The sequence below is a fragment of the Schistocerca serialis genome, chromosome 1, assembly GCF_023864345.2.
Source record: "Schistocerca serialis cubense isolate TAMUIC-IGC-003099 chromosome 1, iqSchSeri2.2, whole genome shotgun sequence".
Taxonomy (NCBI): Eukaryota; Metazoa; Arthropoda; class Insecta; order Orthoptera; family Acrididae; genus Schistocerca; species Schistocerca serialis.
This window is the reverse complement of record NC_064638.1, coordinates 354,852,236-354,879,044: the sequence shown is the minus strand read 5'-3', so window position 1 is coordinate 354,879,044 and position 26,809 is coordinate 354,852,236. Positions and strand designations below refer to the sequence as shown.

Here is a 26,809-nt window from a genome sequence, read left to right as displayed (position 1 = left end):
AGAGCACTTACATTGCTCGTGAAGTCTTTTAAGGAGACCAGGCGCAAATATAGGTTCGCCGTTATATACGTGTATAACTCAATGCTTTTTGTCGTTCACGTTACAGCGCCCTTAGGTAACTATTGAGGAGTCGAAACTGGTAGCCTAAATAAAAAGATATAAAAATAACGGCTGTTGGAATATGATTTTCGCAGTGGATAATTACAGGACCCGTATGGTTTCCGTGGGAATCTTACACCATTCTATCTGCAAAATAGGTAACGATGATGGAGAGCCGGCCTGGGTGGCCGAGCGGTTCTAGGCGCTACAGTCTGGAACCGCGCGACCGCTATGTGTGTGAAATATTATGGGACTTAACTGCTAAGGTCATCAGGCCCTAGAACCGCGCAACCGCTACGGTCGCAGGTTCGAATCCTGCCTCGGGCATGGATGTGTGTGATGTCCTTAGGTTCGTTAGATTTAAGTAGTTCTAAGTTCTAGGGGACTGATGACCTCAGAAGTTAATTCCCATAGTGCTCAGAGCTATTTCAACCATTTTTGATGATGGAGACGGATAATAGACCATAAAGGCTCAATTATATTGAAATCTACTGACTGTAGTGGCCAGGGCAGATGCGAAATTCATCCTCATGTCCACAAACCAGTCCGGGACGACGCGAGCTCTGTGAACAGGGGCCATGTCCTCCTGGAACACAGCATCACCATTGGGAAACAAACACTGTACCGTGGGATAGACTTGATCGGCGAAACTGGTCACATAATCCTTCGCGGTAATGCGACCTTGCAGAGTAACCACGGGGCCCAACGAATACCATGATACGGCTACCCAAATAATCACCGAACCCCCTTCATGTTTCCCTTTTGAGATGTAAACTTGGGCAGAAATTGGAAATTGTGTGCAACGAGACTCAACTGACCAAATGGCTTTCTTCAATTGCTCCACAGTGCAGGTTGTATAAATTCGGCACGGAGTTTTACTGTTACGGCCGTTTGCATCATCGACGAGTTGTTTTGGAATGCCAGCTCGCCATGCAATCTCTTCGCTTATGGAGCTCCCTTCGTCCCTTTTTGGTGCTGACAGGATTCTCGAGCGCGGCACTCAGTCCGCAGAGACTTTCGCAGCCTTCGTCCTCTTATTTGCTGTCACAGTCCTCTCCATTGACCGCCCGTCCCGATCATTCAATTCACACTTTCGTCCGCGCTGTGACATAGCGGAGGATGCTATTCTTCTTTTCCTGTATGTGATATAAATCTTCGACACGGTGCCTCTTGAAACACCAAACACTTCGGCTACCTTGGTTATCGAAGCACCCACCATACGAACACCAGCGATGTGCCCACATTGAGAGCCACTTACAGTAGCTCCGACATAGTGCACTCACGAAATTAGAATTATATATTAATACCTTTAGCTGCTGACAGGCGTTGATATATATCAACGGGGACAGGTGAAAATGTGTGCCCCGACGGGGACTTGAACCTAGGATCTCCTGCTTACATGGCAGACACTCTATCCATCTACGCCACTAAGAGGATAGTGCGACTGCAGGGACTATCTCGCGCACGTCTCCCACAAGACCCACATTCTCACCTTAAAAATGGCTCTGAGCACTATGCGACTTAACTTCTGAGGTCATCAGTCGCCTAGAACTTAGAACTAATCAAACCTAACTAACCTAAGGACATCACACACATCCATGCCCGAGGCAGGATTCGAACCTGCGACCGTAGCGGTCGCTCGGCTCCAGACTGTAGCGCCCAGAACCGCACGGCCACTCCGGCTGGCTTTCTCACCTTATATGTCCACACACTACATTCGTAGTGTCCCTACCCAACATACTCATTACTCGTGGAAGACATTCTTACCAAGTCCCGTAAGAGTTCGGGTAATATGTGTGCATCCGCACAGAAGAGAAAGGTCAATGCCGGTATTGCCAGAACTATATGCTTATATGGATATGGTATCTGTTCTTTCGGACATGTCCGAAAGAACAGATACCATATCATACCATATCCATATAAGTATATTGCAGTCACAATTACACAGAAAACTGTTCTGATCACGACTGACACTTGCAACGTATTGAAGGCCTTGCGCTTCCGTCGTTCGCGTCCAAATACAACAGCGCAAATTGCAGGCCTAGCTAATATCTGCATTTATGTTCAAGCATGCGTTTCTCGCGGTCTTTCCATATTCCTGTCGACCCCTGTATCTAGATCGCAGGCATCCAACGTCTTGTTCAGATGGATAGGTCCAGAGACCACTCCAGTTCTACCAACTGGTTCCACAGACTAAATCCTGCCATAGCAAGATGCTCTGTGTGAGCCGAGATGTCACGATGTACGCATGATTCTGTCCCGTTCGAACTCACTCGTAAGATTATATTGTGCCGAAGGCATACTGACGCTTGCTTTCAAGTCTATCGGCACTGCACAGAATGATCTTGACACGACAAGGTCTTTTCCAACATACAAAAGAAGACGCTCCTCTTTGCATCTTAACCTCTTATGGCTGTCACATTTTACTCTTTATCCTGCAAGTTGTAATTACATTATGACCTGTTGAACACATCGGTAAATTGTTTTACCTACACGAACAGTTATAAGAGGCTCCTTAAGAACGAGCAACGCGTTTTACCGAATTAACCACTAGCAAAAAGACATTACATGGTACAGCACCTGTCCGCGAAAGGCAAAGGTCCCGAGTTCGAGTCTCGGTGCGGCACATAGTATTAACCTGCCAGGAAGTATCATATCAGCGCACACTCTGCTGCAGAGTGAAAATCTAATTCTGAAGACATTACTTAGTTTTTCAGTTCGATAAAAAAATACCGCCAAAAACAGAAATTGGTCGCACAGAAAAGAACTATTTCCCTTCGGGTGTTAGTGCGCTGCTATTTTTCGAAAATTAATAGTGTCCTTCGACAATGACAATCTTTACTTGGCTCAACGATTTCAAAAGGGATGCATACATCCAACGGATCATCGATTTCGCACATCTCTCGCACGGCTGTAGTACATACTGAGATATGTATTGAATACCGCTCTAGTGGGCTGCACCTATGAGCTGATTTTGAGAAATCAAAGTTAAAAGTTTTGCGAACCTGTGGAACACAATACGCGAGCGGCAGCCGTGGAACCAGCAACGTTAGCGGAACCTGCTACAGCGCCAGAGCACAAGTCTGGATGCACTCAGTTCTTCATAAGTGGTTTGTTATTTCATGAAGCTCTCGTTGCTATAGGTCTGGGTAAAACTAGGTGATCTGGATCTTCCATGTGGTGGTAAATACACGCTAAGACACCCCGGACAGCAGTGGGGTACCATCCCGATTGTTGCCCGGCATGCGGTCCGACAACTATTACGTAGCAGTACCCCTTTGGTTGTCACCCACGCCTCCCTTACAACAGACCGGTACGTCGATGATATCCTGCGCCCCGTTTTGTTGCCCCTCATGGCGAGCCATCCAGGGTTTATATTTCAGCAAGATAATGCACGTCCGTACACGACGAGAGTGTCTACTGACTTGTCTTCTCGCTTGCCAAAACATATCTTGGCCATCAAGGTCGCCGGGCCTCTCCCCAACTGAAAACGTTTGGTGCACTGCGGACAGGGTCTATCAACCATCTCGGGATTTTGACGATGTAATGTGCCAACGGGACAGAATTTGTCACGATACTGCCAGGAGGGCGTTCAACAACTCTCTCAATCAATACCAAGCCGAATAACTACTTGCATAAGAGCCAGAGGTGGGGCAAGGCGTTATTGACTACTCAATTTGTGAACCACCTCCTCTTGAATAAATTATCAAATTTTTGTGAAACTGTAATCATTTGATTCTCTGAACACGTACATTACATTTACCGATTTCCGTCCCAGTTGGGTAATTTCTTCGTCGTGCGTCGTTTTTCTTTTTTTTTTTTTGTCTTAGAGTGTTATGTGGGCTCAAAGAATCGTGTGATTCACCTTCTACGCTTGAAGCGTACAGCTTTTAGCTTGTAAGACAGGGAGGTGAAATAGACGTGTTGCTCACGGTGCGGGAATACAACCTGATGATGAGATCAGAGCAGTTGTCGAATGGAAAAAAAATTTCCGGACATCCGTAAGTAGGAAGTGCACCACTGTGGAGTAACAACCATAAAACGATAGCCAGTCAGCGGCGAGCGCATGGTAGTGCGTGCATTTAAACTAACTTGCGGCAGCTAATACCTGTTAAGCTAAAGGGGGCAGTTGCTCTGTAAGTTAGCCGAAGATAACGGTATGAGAGCTGAACAGCCAAAGCAGCTAGATAAACTTGAATTTCCGGTGATGTTTACAGGGCAAAGCTTGGCTCTTACGTCACCTGCGCTAAAATAACGGCAATGCCATTAATTTGCTAACATAATACGTTGTACTGCAAAAACACTACTGCCAGACAAACCGAAACACGTTCCCTTACCGGACCAACCTACTCTCGCCTACCGCTGGTAAGCTGTCGTTTTATAGCTGCAGCTCCTCAACCGTGCATTTATAATCTATGGCTGCAAGGGGAATTTTGCTCGGTTCGACGTCCGCTACGCTGCTTATTATCAGATTATTTTTCTCCGCCCTGTAGAATGCCGTTCCCTATCTGCGCTTCACATATAAAACCCAGAAACAGATGAAACGTCAAAATACACAGAAGAAAAATTTATAACGTCACAGACATTTGGCGCGCCGAGCTTTGCCAGTCACGTTCCAATAAATAACGATGCAGCATCAGCTCCACGGCAGAAACTCTGTGAAACATTAGAGTGCGAAAGCAGTATTTTGTAACACCGCTGTTAGTCAGCTCCACCAGTAGCAAACGGGGCAACACAATGGGGCAGAAGGGGCTGGATACAGGCAGAGCAACAGCGCCTTCCTGGGATTTCCTGTGCGGCGGACACAATAGGTTAAAAGCAGACTTTTGTTCTCGAACTGCCAACAATACTTGCAAGATGCCCACAGCAGTTGTTTTGGAAAAACGTTGCATTGGTAAAGAAAGCACACATTTAAGCAATTTTCTGCAGGCATCGAGGAAAACAATGGGATCTTCAAGGTTTCGTCGGTAAAACAAACGTCACAAACAAAGAACTTCGTAAAACGTACTTATTCACTAAAAGATGGTGACAATGATTTCTCTAGGTAGACAATGTAAATCAACCCGTTCCCGATAGTTAGTTGTCCACTGAGTGATACGTTGCTCTGTGCAGAGAACTAGACTTGCTATAATCAATAACTGTGCCCAGTTCAGGTCCTTTATGATCAGGACGTCTAGAAGCAGTGAACAGCAGCAGCCGGATCGAGGCTGAATGTTTAAACTTGAGGAAAGCCTTTGGCTCCATCCTGCTTTGGGTCTCGTTACTCCACAATAAGAATTTGCTGTATTGTCCTTGTAAACATGAAGCAGCAATATATTAGGTCTACAACTTTGCTTCCCCCGTTTTGCAATAGACGGCAGTTGCGGCAATTGGAGTTCAGGTGGATGGTCGTAGATGTAATACAATAAGCTTAGGTATCTGTAAACATAATGCTATAAAAATATTAGTGGATTTGTGATTGTATCATAAGGTTATTCTCGATTAAGTACGTCAACATTTGCGGGAAGTTTTAATTTTCTGCTTTAACATGAAGAAATCTGCGGCTGTGGCTCTTAAAATGCTGGGTAAGACCAATGTTGAGGGAACTATTAGTGGAAGAACGTGAAGAGAATGTTTCCAACGTCTCAAGAACGGTGATTTTGATGTCGAAGACCGGCATGGTGGTGGAAGATAGAACGTTTTCGTAGCTACTGAAACAGACGAAGACAGTCACAGGACATCATTATCGAAAGCAATTCATGCGTTCGAGTCCAGCACAGAAACGCAAACGGCCACAATACAGCGATAGACACGTAAAGGTAATTTTGCAGCAGGTCAGTGCTCTACCCCATGTCGCAAAACCCGTCAAAATATACATGGAAATGTTGAAACGAGAAGTCGTATCCCTCCCGCCGTATTCTCCATACGTTGCTCTCTCTGACTACCACCTTTTTCGATGTGGCATACAGTCTGGCTGACCAGCACTTCCGATCAAATGAACAAGCGCAAAATTGAATCGATTCATGGATACCCACAAAAGACGCCCATTTCCTCCACCACAGGATTCGTATGCTATCTGAAAGATGGGAGTATGTAGTAGCCATTGATAGGCAATGCTGTGAATCATAATTTTTTGTAAGTTTTTCACAAGAAAGCCCCGAACTTCGAGAAAAAACGGCGGAAGCAAAGTTGTAGACCTAGCAGATTCGCAACAAGTTCACCGGTCATCAGTCCCCTAGAACTTAGAACTACTTAAACCTAACTAACCTAAGGACATCACACACATCCATGCCCGAGGCAGGATTCGAACCTGCGACCGCAGCGGTCGCGCGGTTCCAGACTGAAGCGCCTAGAACCGCTCGACCACCACGGTCGGCTGTCACATTGCACAAAGCCGTTGCCCATAGCAGCACATACAACTGCATCTACATGACGATTCTGCAGTTTATACTGAAGCGCCTGGCAGAGGGTTCTTCGAACCACCTTAAGACTATTTCTCTACTGCTCCGCTCTCTAACATCGCTTGGAGAAAAATAACATTTAAATCTTTCTGTACGAGCCCTGACTTCATTTTATTATGAAGATCATTTCTTGCTAACTAGGTCAGCAACGATAAAATACTTTCACATCCAGAAGATAAAATTGTTGACTGAAATTTCTTGTAGAGATTTCGCCGCAACGAAAAATCCGGTTGTTTTAATGATCGCCACCCCAGCTCGTTTATCATATCCGTGACACACTCTCCCGTATTTCGCAATAATACGAAACGAACTGCCCTTCTTGGAATTTTTCCAATAAATCTAGGCGTCTTCAGACGGCCAAACAATACAGATGCTGCTGACTGATGGCGCGTGGTGAGGTGCGACGAGTGGACGGGTAGAGTGCGCCTACGCCGCAAACAGGCGTGTAATCCGCAGTGTGTGGCGCGCGCAGTTCACGCCAGTGGTGCTGCAGACCCTTTTCGGGGGAATTTTTCGTACCATACTTGGGCACACTAATTCAGGCTACCGAGAAAGTAAATCAAGATATTTATTTCAACATTCTCGCTGTGCAAGTGTTGCCTTTATTTTTATGCTTTCATCATGAGCGTACTGTGGACACAGCCGCTTACCAAGATGACAACAGCCGTATTCACATGGCTGCACGCATACGTTCCATGTTTGACGAACACTCAGCCAATATGTCACATCTTGACTGGCCCACTACACGATCTTAATCCCACTGAAAATGTCTAGGACCATTTGGAACAGATGAAGAAATGCAGCCATCAAAATCCTCAAAATATGGGAGCTCTGTCTAATCATCAACGAGTGGCTTGAGCCGGGTATGACACACCTGAAGAAACTTGTGGGCTCTCTTTCACGCCGTTACGTAGACTAGAGTCGGTCTTACCTGGTATTAACGTGATGTCTCCCGGTGTGACTAACTTTTTGTCTGGTGTTCTCACTTCGCGGTCGCGTACGGTATTCCGACTGAATATGCCGGCTCTGATTCCAACCTGGAGATTAGGTCTGTGGTAAGTCGTGAAACGCACAGAACTTAGTGCCATACGGCATTCAGAGTCAGCTCTGTTTAAATACGGCAATGGTCCGGAAATCAAGAACAAGTAGGTACTGCGTTCTTGGTGCCAATGATTTTATGAAATTGTTAAAATCTCCAATCTCCTTGACGAAATGCGCACTTGGCAGCTGTCCTCATCAGAGACGACCTTGTGGAGTAGATGCTGCACTTCGACCATAGATCTTTCATAAAGAGACGTGCGGAACACTCAGTGCGGGTGTTGTGCTGATAGACGTCAATGCTCATCCCGTATTCTTCATGGGACAGCACGGGGATACGCTGGCGGTCTGGGAGAGTGCGGGGACTACCAGTCTTACAATACTTTCAGGTGCATGAATATATTACTGTGGTATCAACATTCTGACAGTGATGAGATGATGATTGCCGTCACGTATTGGGTTTCGATACCAGGTGGCAAACTTTTAACACTCGAATCCACTTTATGACAAATGTCTCATTTCAATATACGAATTTACTGAGAAGTAGCTCAAAGTTTGCTGTGTCTGGTTCAAAAAGTGTTTCCAGGCAACCACGTTGTCTTAATGTTGACGATTCTACCAAAAGTTAACTTCTGAATAACCCTAGTAATAGCAGATGTCGGCCCGCCATGCATAGTCCAACACCGCTTAGCGGTTCAGTCAGTATCTCCTACGTTAATAAATAATTAGAAAGATACGGCTCAGGCGGCATCCACTCAATCCTAAACATTCGCATGTGGAACTCGTCTCGGGAACTGTAAATGAACTGATTAACATTCTCCGCGCCTGCCTATGTATATGTGTGGAGTTCAACACTGTATCACATCTTCCATCGCTGATCAAGGTGCTGTCGCAGGGAGTCTGTTCTCAAATATGTGATTGGCTCAACGACTTAACCACTGAAATTCAGAAACTTTTCTGATCAACAGAACGGAATTACCATCGCGTGTACCCCAAAGAAGTGTTACAGGACATGTAATGTCTTCAATGTTTGTGACGTGTAGCCATGGAATGCAGTGTGACTAATTAGCGTAGTAACATAATGAATCACTTGAAATGACTACACAGCCAAAACTGCAATTGTGTTGAAAGTAAAATGAAAGAACAGTCAACTAAGGAAAGTGTCACCACTTAGGTAAAATAAACTGTTTATCAGGTCTGGTCAATAGCATTCAAATTTTTGGTTGACGATATCTGCAAAGAAATAACATAGCTGGATGATGAAGAAATTGGACAATATTTCCAGATGTGTACTGAAGGCAGCTGACTTCACATTTTGATAATCACAAGAAATGCGCATAAAAAGAGAAAGAAGCCGGTAGTACCAGATTACAATGTCAGTTGTAAAACGAAGCCCATCACATCATGTGAACATCCAGAAGTGGGTGAAGACGACTGTGGTTTAACGCTCCATCTACAACTAGATCATTAGAGACGGAGCATAAACTCAGAATGTGGTGTCCTTTCAAGGGAACAGCCCCGACATTCGCTTAAGCAATTTGTAGTGTGATTTAAATGAGCTGGCATGTGACTTCAATATCCAAAATTACGACGTTATCGAGACAATTACTGTCTGCAGGCAGCTCGTGTCTCTAAGCACATCAAACAACTGTACTTAGTGCTAATTAGGACCGGATCTATTTTTTATGTTGAAGTAGGTGAAATTTCTGCACGAAGGGAATTTTCCTGCTTGAGAACGAGTAGACACGATCTTCTCCGCAGAGAGTAGCAACGCAGTGGGAGCCGGAAACGCCGTTCTCCCACTGATGGACTGCTGGCGGCAGCAATTTTGCCCGCTTGCTGTTCATTGCCAATTAGTTTAAATTGGACTCTTATGGGTAAATCGTAGAGGACCTAAATCTGGGCAACCGGACGGAGATTTCAACCGCTTTCCAGCCGAATACGAGTTACACGTATTACCACTACGCTACATCGCTCGGTTCTTAAGGAAGGCTAACACAATACGAGATCGCGCAAACAAGTAAGTAGCTAAAATGCGTTGTAACCAGCGTTCAGTTCGGAGAATCATTCCCTAAAGTCAACGAACAAGAAATCTTCCTCAGTTCTGAAATGCAAATAGCATAGATTAAAGGTAGGAATGGCACCGCCTTGCTTTCCGATACCACCAAAGTTTCTTCATTCTGTTACTCGTTGGCCACTAACAACCAAAACGTATTTCCTTACCTTTTGTCATTATCAGTTGTTATACTGTCAAAATAAAATCAATTAAGATTTAACTTTTCCCTGCCTCGTGATGGCTGGGTGTTGTGTGATGTCCTTAGGTTAGTTAGGTTTAAGTAGTTCTAAGTTCTAGGGGACTGATGACCATAGATGTTAAGTCCCATAGTGCTCAGAGCCATTTTTAAGATTTAACAAAATAAATAAATTATGACGGCACAGATGTATCTCAATATCTTTTTGGTAAGAAATCAAGAACAGGTGAATCCCACTGTTATAGCAATTTCTGTGAATGCGGTTCTTAGAATTCATCACAAACCAACAGATTATCATCACATTGTTGTGGTCTTCAGTCCGGAGACGGTTTGATGCAGCTCTCCCTGCTACTCTAACCTGTGCAAGCTTCTTCATCCCCGAGTACCTACAGCAACCAACATCCTTCCGAAACTGCTTAATGTATTCATCTCTCGGTCTCCCTCTACGATTTTTAACCTCCACGATTCCCTCCAATACTAAATTGGTGATCCCAGAACGTGTCCTACCAAACGATCACATCTTTTAGTCAGGTTGTCCCACAAACTCCTCTTCTCCCCAATTCTACTCACTACCTTCTCATTAGTTACATGATCTGCCCACCTAATCTTCAGCATTCTTCTGTAGCACCACATTTCGAAAGCTTCTATTCTCTTTTTGTCTAAACTATTTATCGTCCACGTTTCACTTCCATACATGGCTACACTCCATACAAATATCTTCAGAAAAGACACTTAAATCTATACTCGATATTAACAAATTTCTCTTCTTCAGAAACGCTTTCCTCGCCGTTGCCAGTCCACATTTTATATCCTCACTACTTCGACTATCATCAGTTAGTTTGCTCCCGAAATAGCAAAACTCATCTACTACTCAAAGTGTCTCATTTCCTAATCTAATTCCCTCAGCATCACCCGACTTAATTCGACTACATTCCATTATCCTCGTTTTGTTTTTGTTGATGTGCACCTTATATCCTCCTTTCAAGACACTGTCCATTCTTTTCAATTGCTCTTCCAGGTCCTTTGCTGTCTCTGATACAATTACAATGGCATCGGCAAATCTCAAAGTTTTTATTTCTTCTCCGTGGATTTTAATTCCTACTGCAAACTTTTGCCGGCCGGAGTGGCCGTGCGGTTCTAGGCGCTACAGTCTGGAGCCGAGCGACCGCTTCGGTCGCAGGTTCGAATCCTGCCTCGGGCATGGATGTGTGTGATGTCCTTAGGTTAGTTAGGTTTAATTAGTTCTAAGTTCTAGGCGACTGATGACCTCAGAAGTTAAGTCGCATGGTGCTCAGAGCCATTTTGCAAACTTTTCTTTTGTTTCCTTTACTGCTTGCTCAATATACAGACTGAATAACATCAGGGGTAGGCTACAACCCTGTCATACTCCCTTCTCAACCACTGCTTCCCATTCATGCTCCTCAACTCTTATACTGCCATCTGGTTTCTGTACAAATTGTAAATAGCCTTTCGCCCCCTGTGTTTTACCCCTGCCACCTTCAGAATTTGAAAGAGAGTATTCCAGTCAACATCATTAAAAGCTTTCTATAAGTCTACAAATGCTAGAAACGTAGGTTTGCCTTTCCTTAATCTATTTGCTAAGATAAGTCGTAGTGTCTGTATTGCCTCACGTGTTCCAATATCTCTACGAAAGCCAAACAGATCTTCCCCGAGGTCGGCTTCTACCAGTTTTTCCATTCGTCTGTAAATAATCCGTGTTAGTATTTTGCAGCCATGACTTATTAAACTGATAGTTCGGTAATTTTCACACCTGTCGACACCTGCTTTTTTGGGATTGGAATTATCATACTCTTGTTGAAGTCTGAGGGCATTTCGCCTGTCTCATACACCATGCTCATCAGATGGTAGAGTTTTGTGATGGTTCGTTCTCCCAAGGCTATCAGTAGTTGTAATAAAATGTTGTTTACTCCTGGGACCTTTTTCTGACTTAAGTCTTTCAGCGCTCTGTCAAATTATTCACGCAGTATCATATCTCCCACTTCATCTTTATCTACGTCCCCTTCCATTTGCATAATATGCTCAGAAGTACATCGCCCTTCTATAGACCCTTCCTGCTTTCCCTTCTTTGCTTAGGATAGGTTTTCCATCTGAGCTCTTGATATTCAACTTTTCTGCAAAAGTCTCTTTAATTGTGCTGCAGGCATTATCTATCTTAGTCTAGCGATGTATGTCTCTACATCCTTACATTTGTCCTCTAGCCATCCCTGCTTAGCCATTTTGCACTCGCTCATTTTTGAGACGTTTGTATTCCTTTTCGCCTGCTTCATTTACTGCATTTTTATATTTTCTCCTTTCATCAATTAAATTTAATTCTGCTCCTTCACTATTTCATCTCTCAAAGTTACCCATTCGTCTTCTACTGTATTTCTTTCCCTTGTTTCAATCGTTTCCTAGTGCTCTCTCTGAAGTTCTCTACAGCCTCTGGTTCTTTCAGTTTATTCAGGATCCATCTCCTTAAATTCCTACCTTTTGCAGTTTCTCCAGTTTTAATCTACGGTTTATAACCAATAAAATGTGGTCAGAGTCCACATCTGCCCCTGGCATTTTATAAAGAAATAAACCAAAAATAACATTTTGCTAAATTGTGTCCAAATTTATTTACCGACCGTCTCTACGGTTGGAAAGGGGAGTATGGAAATGAGCGTTTGGCGTCATTGGCCGGGAGGCCCCTCGCGGGGCAGGTCCGGCCGCCATATCGCAGGTGTTATTACATTCGGCGCCACATTGGGCGACCCGCACGCCGGATGGGGATGAAATGATGATGAACACAACACAACACCCAGTCCCTGAGCGGAGAAAATCTCCGACCCAGCCGGGAATCGAACCCGGGCCCAGAGGACGGCAATCCGCCACGCTGACCACTCAGCTACTGGGGCGGACAAGGGGAGTAACAACGTTGTAAACATACGATGATTACGCCCTGATCGACTTCTGCGCCAACGGAGATAGCCTGGGCCAACTTCAGCAGTAAGCGCGGAAATGACTACGCCAGGCTTAGCCCAGAGGTTCTGGTTACTGTCACTTGACGCATGTTTTTACAATGTGGTGTTTAAGCATGTATGAGACTCTTTTCAAATGTTTTAACACCTTTTATCCTGCAATGCCATTAAAGGCTATTGATAGCAAATTTCTCTCAGTTGCCGACACATATGCTGCGGCTGCAAGATTTGTTGTTGTCGTGGTCTTCAGTCCTGAGACTGGTTTGATGCAGCTCTCCATGCTACTCTATCATGTGCAAGCTTTTTCATCTCCCAGTACCTACTGCAACCTACATCCTTCTGAATCTGCTTAGTGTATTCATCTCTTGGTCTCCCTCTACGATTTTTACCCTCCACGCTGCCCTCCAATACTAAATTGGTGATCCCTTGATGCCTCAGAACATGTCCTACCAACCGATCCTTTCTTCTGGTCAAGTTGTGCCACAAACTTCTCTTCTCCCCAATCCTTTTCAATACTTCCTCATTAGTTATGTGATCTACCCATCTAATCTTCAGCATTCTTCTGTAGCACCACATTTCGAAAGCTTCTCTTCTTGTCCAAACTATATATCGTTCATGTTTCACTTCCATACATGGCTACACTCCATACAAATACTTTCAGAAATGACTTCCTGACACTTAAATCTATACTCGATGTTAACAAATTTCTCGCCTTCAGAAACGCTTTCCTTGCCATTGCCAGTCTACATTTTATATCCTCTCTACTTCGACCATCATCAGTTATTTTGCTCCCCAAATAGCAAAACTCCTTTACTACTTAAAGTGTCTCATTTCCTAATCTAATTCCCTCAGCATCACCCGACTTATTCGACTACATTCCATTATCCTCGTTTTGCTTTTGTTGATGTTCATCTTATATCCTCCTTTCAAGACGCTATCCATTCCGTTCAACTGCTCTTCCAAGTCCTTTGCTTTCTCTGACAGAATTATAATGTCATCGGCGAACCTCAAAGTTTTTATTTCTTCTCCATGGATTTTAATACCTACTCCGAATTTTTCTTTTGTTTCCTTTACTGCTTGCTCAAAATACAGATTGAATAACATCGGGGAGAGGCTACAACCCTGTCTTACTCCCTTCCCAACAACTGCTTCCCTTTCATGTCCCCCGACTCTTATAACTGCCATCTGGTTTCTGTATAAATTGTAAATAGCCTTTTGCTCCCTGTATTTTACCCCTGCCACCTTCAGAATTTGAAAGAGAGTATTCCAGTCAACATTGTCAAAAGCTTTCTCTAATCCTACAAATGCTAGAAACGTAGGTTTGCCTTTCCTTAATCTTTCTTCTAAGATAAGTCGTAAGGTCAGTATTGCCTCACGTGTTCCAGTATTTCTACGGAATCCAAACTGATCTTCCCCGAGGTCGGCTTCTACTAGTTTTTCCATTCGTCTGTAAAGAATTCGCGTTAGTATTTTGCAGCTGTGGCTTATTAAACTGACTGTTCGGTAATTTTCACATCTGTCAACACCTGCTTTCTTTGGAATTGGAATTGTTATATTCTTCTTGAAGTCTGAGGGTATTTCGCCTGTTTCACACATCTTGCTCACCAGATGGTAGAGTTTTGTCAGGACTGAGTCTCCCAAGGCCGTCAGTAGTTCCAATGGAATGTTGTCTACTCCGGGGCCCTTGTTTCGACTCAGGTCTTTCAGTGCTCTGTCAAACTCTTCAGGTAGTATCGTATCTCCCATTTCATCTTCATCTACATCCTCTTCTATTTCCATAATATTGTCCTCAAGTACATCGCCCTTGTATAGACCCTCTATATACTCCTTCCACCTTTCTGCTTTCCTTTCTTTGCTTAGAACTGGGTTTCCATCTGAGCTCTTGATGTTCATACAAGTGGTTCTCTTATCTCCAAAGGTCTCTTTAATTTTCCTGTAGGCAGTATCTATCTTACCCCTAGTGAGATAAGCCTCTACATCCTTACATTTGTCCTCTAGCCATTTCTGCTTAGCCATTTTGCACTTCCTGTCGATCTCATTTTTGAGACGTTTGTATTCCTTTTTGCCTGCTCCATTTACTGCATTTTTATATTTTCTCCTTTCATCAATTAAATTCAATATTTCTTCTGTTACCCAAGGATTTCTACTAGCCCTCGTCTTTTTACCTACTTGATCCTCTGCTGCCTTCACTACTTCATCCCTCAAAGCTACCCATTCTTCTTCTACTGTATTTCTTTGCCCCATTCCTGCAAGATTTAGTGTAAAGATAACATTGTACGGCAATTGTTGGCCACCGCAATTTATAGCCATTCGGGAAGCTTTCGATTGTGACTGTTTGATAGACTTATAAACACGTCCTACGGTAACCGTGAACAGTCACAATCTGTTGGTGTTTTGGATAAATTGTTATATTTGCAACATATTTAAGAGATGTAAATCTCATGATCTGGCAACTGTACTAAGGCAAAGCAATTCCCACCATAAGATTGGTCTGAACAGCGAAAAAAGTGGTCCAACTAAAACATTCATATTTCTTTACATATTACACGAATATGTAATAAAAAAGGGGGTTCCTATTTTTAAAAAAACGCAGTTGATATCCGTTTGACCTATGACATCGTTCTTGTGCAACGCAGTTGGCTGTTTATTCGCGCGAAGTAATGGCCGCTATCGACAGGGGATCTCAAGTTGATTCCGTGTTTCTGGATTTCCGGAAGGCTTTTGACACCGTTCCTCACAAGCGACTTCTAATCAAGCTGCGGGCCTACGGGGTATCGTCTCAGTTGTGCGACTGGATTCGTGATTTCCTGTCAGGAAGGTCGCAGTTCGTAGTAATAGACGGCAAATCATCGAGTAAAATTGAAGTGATATCGGATGTTCCCCAGGGAAGCGTCCTGGGACCTCTGCTGTTCCTGATCTATATAAATGACCTGGGTGACAATCTGAGCACTTCTCTTAGGTTGTTCGCAGATGACGATGCAATTTACCGTCTAGTAAGGTCATCCGAAGACCAGTATCAGTTGCAAAGCGATTTAGAAAAGATTGCTGTATGGTGTGGCAGGTGGCAGTTGACGCCAAATAACGAAAAGTGTGAGGTGATCCGCATGAGTTCCAAAAGAAATCCGTTGGAATTCTATTACTCGATAAATAGTACAATTCTCAAGGCTGTCAACTCAACTAAGTACCTGGGTGTTAAAATTACGAACAACTTCAGTTGGAAAGACCACATAGATAATATTGTGGGGAAGGCGAGCCAAAGGTTGCGTTTCATTGGCAGGACACTTAGAAGATGCAACCAGTCCATTAAAGAGAGAGCTTACACTACACTCGTTCGTCCTCTGTTAGAATATTGCTGCGCGGTGTGGGATCCTTACCAGGTGGGATTGACGGAGGACATCGAAAGGGTGCAAAAAAGGGCAGCTAGTTTTGTATTATCACGTAATAGGGGAGAGAGTGTGGCAGATATGATACGCGAGTTGGGATGGAAGTCATTAAAGCAAAGAGGTTTTTCGTCGCGGCGAGATCTATTTATGAAATTTCAGTCGCCAACTTTCTCTTCCGAATGCGAAAATATTTTGTTGAGCCCAACCTACATAGGCAGGAATGATCATCAAAATAAAATAAGAGAAATCAGAGCTCGAACAGAAAGGTTTAGGTGTTCGTTTTTCCCGCGCGCTGTTCGGGAGTGGAATGGTAGAGAGATAGTATGATTGTGGTTCGATGAACCCTCTGCCAAGCACTTAAATGTGAATTGCAGAGTAATCATGTACATGTAGATCTAGCGGGCCAACCATAGCGCCATCTGGTTTCCCCCTTCAAGCTAGACAAGTTTCGTTCTTCGTAGTTTTTTCGTTTGCCGCTTATTTCGTGGTCAATGGACCACCCTGTATAACTTCTGCATGCCACATCTGAAGATGGAGCTGACAAATTATTCGAAAGACAGTTATGCACATAAACAAATAATTCGTAAGTGACTGGCCACAGTCATCTGTACTTGTTTTTGATTAACACAAAGCCACATGTACTACAGTATCCTTAATGGACGAGCTTATCCTGGACTGGCGCTCGCCTGCGTCTATCTGCAGTCAGCTGCAACCTGTCAGGAAGATTTTGTTAGTAATTACTTTTAGTTGCGGATCTGTTTATCAAATCCACTCGCAGTATCATTGCAACCGATGTCTGATTCACATTAAGATGTGGAAATGTTCAAGTGTTCCATTCTGTAGACTTGCAGAAGCTAAGTGTGACAAGGGATGGCTAATTGGGGACTTCACAGCGATAAAGGCCAGCTTAAGCCTTTTATCTGAGTTTTGTTACGGCAGAGAGAGATACTCAGGAACGTGCTGCAGCATTTGCTGACACGCGTTTCTCGCCGTGTATCTGTACCCGTTTCCTGTCTACGAAGCGACTTCGTGGAAGGCGCCGTTACGCCGGCCAAATGATTCACCAGTGCTTACGAAAGTCTCATTCGAATCATTCACTCTGAGTACGAAACACGCACGGTAGCTCGTTTCCTTTTACGACACGTCATTTTGCAACTCTCTTCGTGCGGCGAATAGTAATGCCTGTAGTACACAAGCCGGGCAGACCCCTCGTATACGGAGTACGAGATTGGTAGCTTTTTTCCGGTAACACGTTGACTGATGCCAACAGAAATATCATCGACAACTCAGAGAAATAAGCTCAACCCCTTAAGGGAGGTTGTATGAGAAAATACGTGGATATATAAAAACGAATGTAACTTTTACTGTTCGGAAGATAATTGAACCAAATTTTGTCCAAATTGATTGTCTATAATCTGGATTTTTCAATTTTTTTTGTTAAATACTGTGATCAGGATGTCGCTGGACACTTCTGGGCCATATACTACTACATGAGGAACTTTTGGTGGTTAGTTTACTTATCACTTTCTAAATGTGGTATATTATTCTTATTAATTAGATAAACAATTGTGTACCAGCTTTTGAATACCAGTCTTAGAAGTCTCGCAATATTTTTAAAAATTTATTTCTATGAAACATAGCAATTTTCATTTAAAAAAATTTAAATAAAGTAGCCCTTTGAAAAATTTTGTACTGAGGGAAGTTGCGTTGTAGTATGTACAAATTCTGTAGCAAATTTCACCCTTTTTGTCTGCAATGGTTCAGCAGAAAATATTCCTTGTGCAGTGAAAAATGAAGTGACGGGAAACGCAGAACAAAATTTTATTAGGATCTATGCCAGAAGCAAGTACCTCAAAGTAGGCCATAGTCATACATTTGGTCTTTTTGGTCGTCATGTAATCCCTTTCTTCTAGTCTGATCCTTCTGGCGTGTGGTTCGGCAGTGGTATTCTTGAATAGGTTTTCAATGAAGCAACCTGCATCAAATCATAATCTCATAAGCGTTCTGATTCTTCCAGTGTTACCATTGTTGAACACCAGAGGAGCATCATACGAGGAAATTTTAACGATAGTAGATGACCAAAATTTTGTCTTCGGGCTTTTCTTTTAGATGACGTTATTAAAGCTTTCGTTCGGGTTTCCTGATCCATCGTGTGTACATTTCTTTAATAAATCGTAATTAGTCGCATCCTAAGTGTGCACAGAGCCTTCGTTAATCTACAGATATCTCTCTAATGGCAGGGAATAATAAAATATCTCAAACAAGGCGTATAGGAAAAGGGGCGTGGCACTGCGCATTGGTTGAAACAAGATGGCTTTTACATCATTTATAGCACGAATTAAACTCTGAAAACTCGAGACAGTATTTCTAACATACTACAGAACTAGTGAGCGGAGAAAAAACTTTCTACATTTTTTGACCAATTTCACACACACTGATCACTGTGGATAGCGGTATATGGCGTGAAAATGGTACCAAGCGGTCACATGATTCTCGACTTGTGACATCAGATGTACTGTTCGGTTGTATGAAATCAACGCAGTAAGATGGATCGATGTGGAAAGTGACAGAATGGCCGAAAGAAGCTACCGTGTTTGGACGTGCCCATGACCACACCGTGAATGAAATTTCCCCATTTGTTGGTGTATGGAAGCGGAGTGTCCTATGTGTGTTCAAGGAATGGAGGTGTAGCATTTGAGCCAGGATACACGGAATAAGAACAGTGGGTCGTAAAAGAGACCCGAAGCGTATGTCAAGCCTTATCAATAACAATCGGTTTCAAACCCGATAGAAATATCTACGGTCAGTGAAATAGTTTCCCCGAGAGTACCTCGCGAAAGTCCGTTCCTCGCAGCAGCAGCACATGAGGCAATACGCCTTCAAACGGCGAAACAACACGTTAACTTGACAGTCGCGATGTTGTCTCTTTTCAAATAATGCAAAGCGTTAAGTAAATCCACGATCCCAACTGGGCTTTTAACATGTAGAGAGTGGAGGGTGTAGCTTAGCCCGTACAGGAATTGAATAAAAATATGCAAACGTTGCAAACATAATCTATTACCATTTCTAATACGGTGTAGGAATCCCGTTGACATTCAAAACGGGTTCCAGTCGTCTCGGAATGGATAAATACAGGTCCTGTATGGTTTCCAAGGGAATGTGATATCATTATTCCTGCAAAATAGTGGCAAACTCAGATGATGATGATGGAGATGGGTAGCGATCACTCAGCCTTCTCTCCAAAGTGGGCCAGAAAGGCTCAACAATATTGTGGTGATGTGACTGTGCAGGCCAGGGGAGATGCAACAGTTCATCCCCGTGCTCACAAAACCAGTCCTGGATGATGCGTGCTTAGTGAACAAGGGACCCGTCGTCTTGAGCGTAATCATTAGGGAACGAACATTGTACCATAGGATGGACATGAACAGCCCAAATGGTCACATAAACCTGGGCAATAATGTGACCTTGCTGAGTAACCAAGAAGCTCGTGGAAAACTACGATATGACCTACTCAAGTCATCATCGAGCTCTCACCATGTTTCGCTCTTGTGATGTCAACTTGGCCACCTGTTGGAACAATGTGAAACAAGACTTATTCGACGAAATGGCTGTCTCCAGTTGCTCCATTGTCCACGTTTTATGGCCTCGGCACCAAGTTGTTCTCTTACATGCATTTTCATCACTGATGAATGGTTCTGGGATTCTACTCGCCTTACAATACCATGCTTTCGGAGCTCCATTCGTGTTGTCGTGGTGCCGTTCGAATTCACTGAGCCCCGACGTAATACAGTCGCAACTACACAGGACATTATTCTGAACACAACTGGCATTTATAACGAATTGAAGACATTGCACAGGTGCCGTTCGTGGTGGAGGACAACAGCGCCACCAGCTTGCTTGGCTAGCATCTACATTCATATTCAAGCACACATTTCTCCCGGTGTTTCCATATGTTTGTTTAGCATTTGTAGGTGCCTCTCTCATGTTTTGTTGGTGTTTTTCGTACCATGACTTGCGTCCACCCACACACGTTACCGAGAACGTGAACCACGATGTTTGTTTCAATATACACGGTGATCAGTTGTTGCATTTTTTTTCCCTCCATCGGAATTATGAGCATACTGTAAACATTCCTGTCTTTCGAAGATAATAGCCATGTCCACAGGACTGCACACGTATGTCCTTGGTTTGAGGAACACTCAGGCATTCTGTCGCAAGTTGGTTAATTCTCTATTACCCGTAGTTAATCCCAAGGGAAATGTCTGTTGCTATTTGGAACAGTGGAGGGGGCATAGTAATTAATATCCTCCCAATCCCGCGGGATCCAATCACCAGTGGATAGAGTTAGCTGGATCTGGCATACGACAAACCTTAAGGAGCATGTGGACTTTCTTCCTCGCCGAATTGAAGCCATTATCGAGGCTAGAGACGATGTCACGCGCTATTAGCATGATTGTTGTTGAATTAAAATTATAAATTGCATTCTATAAGCAATAAAAATTTGATGATTGTAAAGAATTCGCCTCGATTGCAAATAGAAACCGGATGTTGACCTAGGTTTCGGCACGCATAACCACGCCTTCTTCGGAATACTCTACACAACAAACTGCCTAAAGAGGCATGGTCCAACATTAATGTCTCTTTAGGCAGTTTGTAGTTTTAATGTATTCCTAAGAAGGCGTGGTTATCCGCGCCGAAACCTAGGTCAACATCCAGTTTCTATTAGCAATCGAGGCGGATTCTTTATAATCATTAAATTATTCACGACTGCTGACGCGCTGCAATGTTAAAAGTTCTCAAATAAAAATTTGTTTATCCCGCAATTCTTTTATGTAGCTTCAAAAATGGCTCTGAGCACTATGGGACTTAACTACTGAGGTCATCAGTCCCCTAGAACTTAGAACTACATAAACCTATCTAACCTAAGGACATCACACACATCTATACCCGAGGCAGGATTCGAACCTGCGACCGTAGCGGTCACGCGGTTCCAAACTGACGCGCTTAGAACCGCACGGTCACACCGGCCGGCTTTTATGTAACTAATTACTTCTGATATAAGTACAGTTCGCATGCACAAACATAAAAAATACGTTATTATAGTTGCTTTTTTGTTCTGGACCATATTCATGATCCAAGTCCGCAGCTCGCGGTTTATAGTGGCTAGCGTTGCTGCCTCTGGATCACGGGGTTCGATTTTCGACCGAGTCGGGGATTTTCTCCACCCGGCGACATTCGAGACGTGGCCAGACTGGAAATGGAAGGATTGAGAACTTGTATGGGCGCTGATGACCACGATGTTGAGCGCCCCATAAACCAACATCATTATCATCATCATGATCAAAGGCAGGAGTTTCCTATTAATCTTGATAACTGTGAATGTTGTTTATGAATAACAGAAACAGGTTTTATAGAAGCAACATGGACGGTTCTCTTTGTTCCCCCCTCACGTATATTCAAGCCTTTCTCCGACCCCTCCCACTCCACGCCATTTCCCACCATTATACCACCTACAGGCAGAAGGCAACGAAAATTACTAAACATTAAAGTGACATTAAGAAACTATCTCATGCTATGAAAAGGTAGTGCGAGCGTGACCTGACTCAGTTTCTTTCACAAACACATATTCAGAGTTAACGAAAAGTTACGAAACATATTTAACGTTAGAAAGAAAACTAAAAGCAACAGAATAAAATGGATTGGACATCTCGACAGAATGAACGCTGACAGACTACCTTACAAAGTCAGAAATTACAATTCGGTAGACTGAAGAAGTCTGGGAAGGCCAAAGAAAACATGGCAGGCAAAAGCCTAATACTCAAAGTACAGTGGAAGAAGAAAAGTAAGAGCCATTGTCAGATAGGTAAATGTCAAGCAGGGGTACAGCAAGAGAAATAAATTTTTTTCTCAGGATGAAGAATTGCAGATCGTGTGCAAAATAAAGATATCATTACAAAAAACAAATATGTTCAAGTAAGGCTCCTGTCTGAAGGCAGGGAGTAAGAACGGGAGTTAAACGTCGTATCGACGTCAAGGTGATTACATCAGAGTAGTAGTTCAGTTAGAAAGGATAGGGGACGTGGCCTATTTCGAGGAGGCATCCTAATATTGGCCTGGTATGGTTCAGAAAGCCTGCAGGAAATGTAAATACGAATAGTAAGACATGGCTTTTAACTATTCCCTTCTAGAAGGGAAGTGTACTGCCTGATTACTTACTACTCCTTAGCTTAACGGAAGGAAACTACCATAGGAGAAGTTCGATTCCCGGCGGGGTCAGGGATTTTCTCTGCCTCGTGATGGCTGGGTGTTGTGTGATGTCCTTAGGTTAGTTAGGTTTAAGTAGTTCTAAGTTTTAGGGGACTGATGACCATAGATGTTAAGTCCCATAGTGCTCAGAGAGGAGGGGAGCCATAGGAGAAGTCAAAGTACTATAGACAAAGGAAAACATGAGCCGAAAAACAGATACAACGGCAAAACGAATCCTCTCAGACCAGCAGAAGCAAGGACTTCCGTTGTACATGAGTGATTAGTTTAACTAAAACTACTAGCCTATGCGTTTTGGAATTACGAATTACAAGTGTGAATTCCCTTCTCTTTGTTTGGTGTTGTGACAGTATATTTCATTTGAAATACATCTCACGTTCAATACCTGTATCGTCCCGCCGTATCAGTCGCGCTCATGCCTAGAATACCTGAGACTGCCTTTTAATTGCACAGTTTTTTTTTTTTTTATGACGAGGATGATTCTCAACGTACCATCCATCATAAACCTACTCAGCCAACATAAAGACACTGACCATTTTAGAGGGCACTTTTCTATGTAAATGACAAAAGTAATATTGTCACCTCTCACGTGAGTTGCCACACTACGTTTTTTCGTGTTTCTTTCCTCTTTTATGCACTGTATGTACACTGAATGCTTCTGTTTCTGATACGTGACCTAAGAAACTGAGATTCTGGTGCACGGAAAAGTCATCCCTACAGGCGACTGTATATTACTTCCGAAATGTGAGATGAATCCACTACATATTATCGGTAAAGAGCACCAGGGAATGTGATTTTACAGGTGGAGCTCGTATCATCAAGAGAACGGAGTGTCAAGAGTGGTGTGGTGTTATCGACAACGAAGATAATCGGTCTGCTTATCGCATGACGCATTTTGTCAATAAACGCAATACAACACTTCCGATAAATCTACTTCGTGATCCTCCCATGAAAAAAGTGAAACGTAGCTTGTTTCTCTTCATTTACACCACAGCAACAACATTTCGCACATTTTTTCTAGAACAGAAAGAGTGCTACTAACCAGTTCAATAACAGCACTGAAAGATCTCATAGGCAGAATAGTCTCATGTAGCTCAACATTTCACATGCTATCTACCAAAGTAGCCACTTTCACCTGGTAATGCTCACGGTGCAATCGTATGAAAGCGATTACTACCAGTGTCTTGCAAACAGAAAGTTATGTCGCCATATGTAAACAGTTAATTTGAAATTCATCTTTACGTTCAAGACTTGTATCGCCCTGCCATATCAGTGAAGCTCATATCTGCCTCTGCCCCTTACCTACACTCTTTTTATGGCGGTGATGATTCGGAAAGCACCACCGTAAACCTATTCAACCATCATAGCAATACTGCTTTACCATTTTACATCAACTTTTCGATGAAAGTAATACTGTCACCACTTATACAAGTTGTTATTGTTTCTCCTTCTCTCTCTCTCTCTCTCTCTCTCTCTCTCTCTCCCTCTCCTGCGTCCTACACAGATTACCTATTATTACACCATCTTGTCGATGAGGAGCTTCTGATCCTCGTTCTTCACAGGAGTACCTACTTTTGGTGTAAATACGCTTGTCGTTACAACTCGTCGCAGACTGAATACACTGAGGCAACAAAAGTCATGCGATACCTCTTAATATTGGGTCGGATCTCCTTTCGCCTGGTTCAGTAAAGCAACTCGAAGAGGTATGTACTCAACAAGTCGTTGGAAGAAAGAAGCTTACTGCCGACGTTATCAGCGAAATCATTGGAAGTCCCCTGAGCAAATATTGAGTCATGCTCGCGTCCATAATTGCTAAAGTGTTGCCGGTGCAAGATTTGCACGAACTGACCTCTAGCTTACGTCCCATAAATGTTCGCTGGGATTCACGTCGGGCGATCTGGGTGACCAAATCATTCGCTCGAATTGTCCAGGGCGCTCTTCAAAACGATTGAGAATAATTCTGGCCCAGTGACATGGCGCAATGCCCTCCATAAAAATTCCATCGCTTTTTGGAAACATGGAAGTTCACGTATGGCTGAAAATGGTCCCCACTTAGCCGTATATAACAATTTCCAGTGGATGATCAGTTCAGTTGGACCAGAGGACCCAATCCGTTCCATGTAAACACAGGACATATCGTTATGTAACCACCACTTGCTTGTACAGTGCCTTGTTGACAACTTGGGTCGACGGCTTCGTAGGGTCTGCGTCACACTCGAACTCCACCATCGACTGTCATCAAAGAAATCGGGATTCATCTGAACAGCCCACAGTTTTCCAGTCGCCTAGGGTCCAACCGATATGACCACGAGCCCAGTAGATGCGCTGTACGCGATGTCTTGTTGTTAGCGAAGGCACTCGTGTTGGTTGTCTGTTGCCACAGCCCATTAACGCTGTATTTCGCCACACTGTTCTAATGGATACGTTCTCATATGTCCCATATTGATATCTGCGGCTACCTCACGCAGTGTTTCTTGTCTCTAAGCACTGGCAATTTTACGCAAACGCCGCTGCTCTCGGTCGTTAAATGAGTGCCGCCAGCCACTGCGTTGTCCGTGGTAAGAGGTAATGCCCGAAAACTGGTATTCTCGGCCCACTCTTGAAACTGTGGATTTCAGATAATTACATTACTATCGATTTGCGAAATCGAATGTCCCATGTCTCTAGCTCCAACTACCATTCTGCGTTCCATTGTGTGAACATAAATCAAGTCGGAAACCTTTTCTCATGACTCACTTGGATACAAATGACAACTCCGCCAATGCACTGCCCTTTTATACCTCGTGTACGCCGTACTACCACCATATGTATATATACATCTCGCTATCTCATGACTTATATCAGTGTTTATATAGTCCCCGTGCATGGCATAGCTGCATTGAGCCGAACAGAAAAACATTTCCGGTATATCATCGGCGCAAACAGATTTGCGATTGATTGTTTGCTTGTATGAATGTGAATGAAAGAGAAGAATGAAGCAGCAACAACCAGTTATCAAAGAAGCTATAATTATCTCATATCGTACATGTAGCAGATTGAACACTGTACTGAACCACCTGGTGAACTGACAGTTTCAGCGTACCTCTCAAACGAGTAGGTAACCTTGTCCATTGTATCTCATTTTAAGGTTGACGGCTGTCAGTGTTATTAAACACCATCGTATAACAATTGCAAAAAATGGTTCAAATGGCTCTGAGCACTATGGGACTCAACTGCTGTGGTCTTCAGTCCCCTAGAACTTAGAACTACTTAAACCTAACTAACCTAAGGACATCATACACACCCATGCCCGAGGCAGGATTCGAACCTGCGACCGTAGCAGCAGCGCGGCTCCGGACTGGAGCGCCTAGAACCGCACGGCCAACGCGGCCGGCATAACAATTGCAACCAATCATTTAATGAACTAGGGTATTCATTTATTTGCATTACTAATTTTGAGGAGTTAATTGTACCGTCATCTTCAGATTAAGCTTGCAGAAAATTTACATTACAATTTTTCAAGCATCGCGCTGGGGAGCTGGAAGTTGTTTTACTCTGATGAAAGATAGTACGGAGATACTGCTTCGAGTGGTAGTTTTTCTGCAAATTATGTTGCCTTATATTTACTTTCCGCCTTTTAGACGCAACTCTGAATACTATATATATATATATATATATATATATATATATATATATATATATATGGTTAGAATCCACATTCTGATCTCCTTGATCTACATTCATACCGTGCAAAACACCGTGAGGTGCATGACAGAGATAATGACAATGTTAAGTAAACAATTATTTCACTCAGGGTGTCAAAAATATATTCAGCAAATTTGGACACAGTATTTACGTAAGGCCCTACATGGTTTTCGTCTACTATCTTGCATCGAACCATTTAAGGTTGTATGTTTTACTTTCTGTGTGATGTTTACAAAGCATCAACCACGTTCATTACGTCAACTCTCTCGAGCACCTTCGTGATTTTTTTACATTTCTAACATTTATAGTCGCTGAAAGTTATTTGTATTCCAAGCCGTCACAGTCCAGAAGCCGTGAGATGGTCTCGATCCTGTACCTTCTGCCGCAGACCGAGTACTCCTGTCCTCGCTGGCTCTCTAGCCTTGCCGTCGGTGGAAAAAGTAGTTTGATCCGGTTCTATGTACACTCACTCTTACTTCACAAAGGGCCAAGCGTCGTTACTCTCCCCTAAACCATTTTATTGAAACATACCATAAGGGAGTTGACAGAGACAACAGTGCGTAGCAGAAACACTGTCAACATTATTGGATAATGGACATCGGCCCACAAATTTGTTTCAGATGTGTAACGACGCGTGATGAAGATCAAAAGTACTGACTGTTTAAGAAACGAGGAGATTCTTTAAAGAT

The 26,809-nt window shown here is 43.3% G+C and overlaps 1 protein-coding gene across 2 annotated transcripts in view; it reads right to left on the bottom strand.

Annotated features, from left to right (window-relative positions):
- LOC126470099 (cholinesterase) overlaps window positions 1-26,809 on the bottom strand; it is a 186,229-nt gene that overhangs the window by 158,405 nt on the left and 1,015 nt on the right. The window lies entirely within an intron of this gene.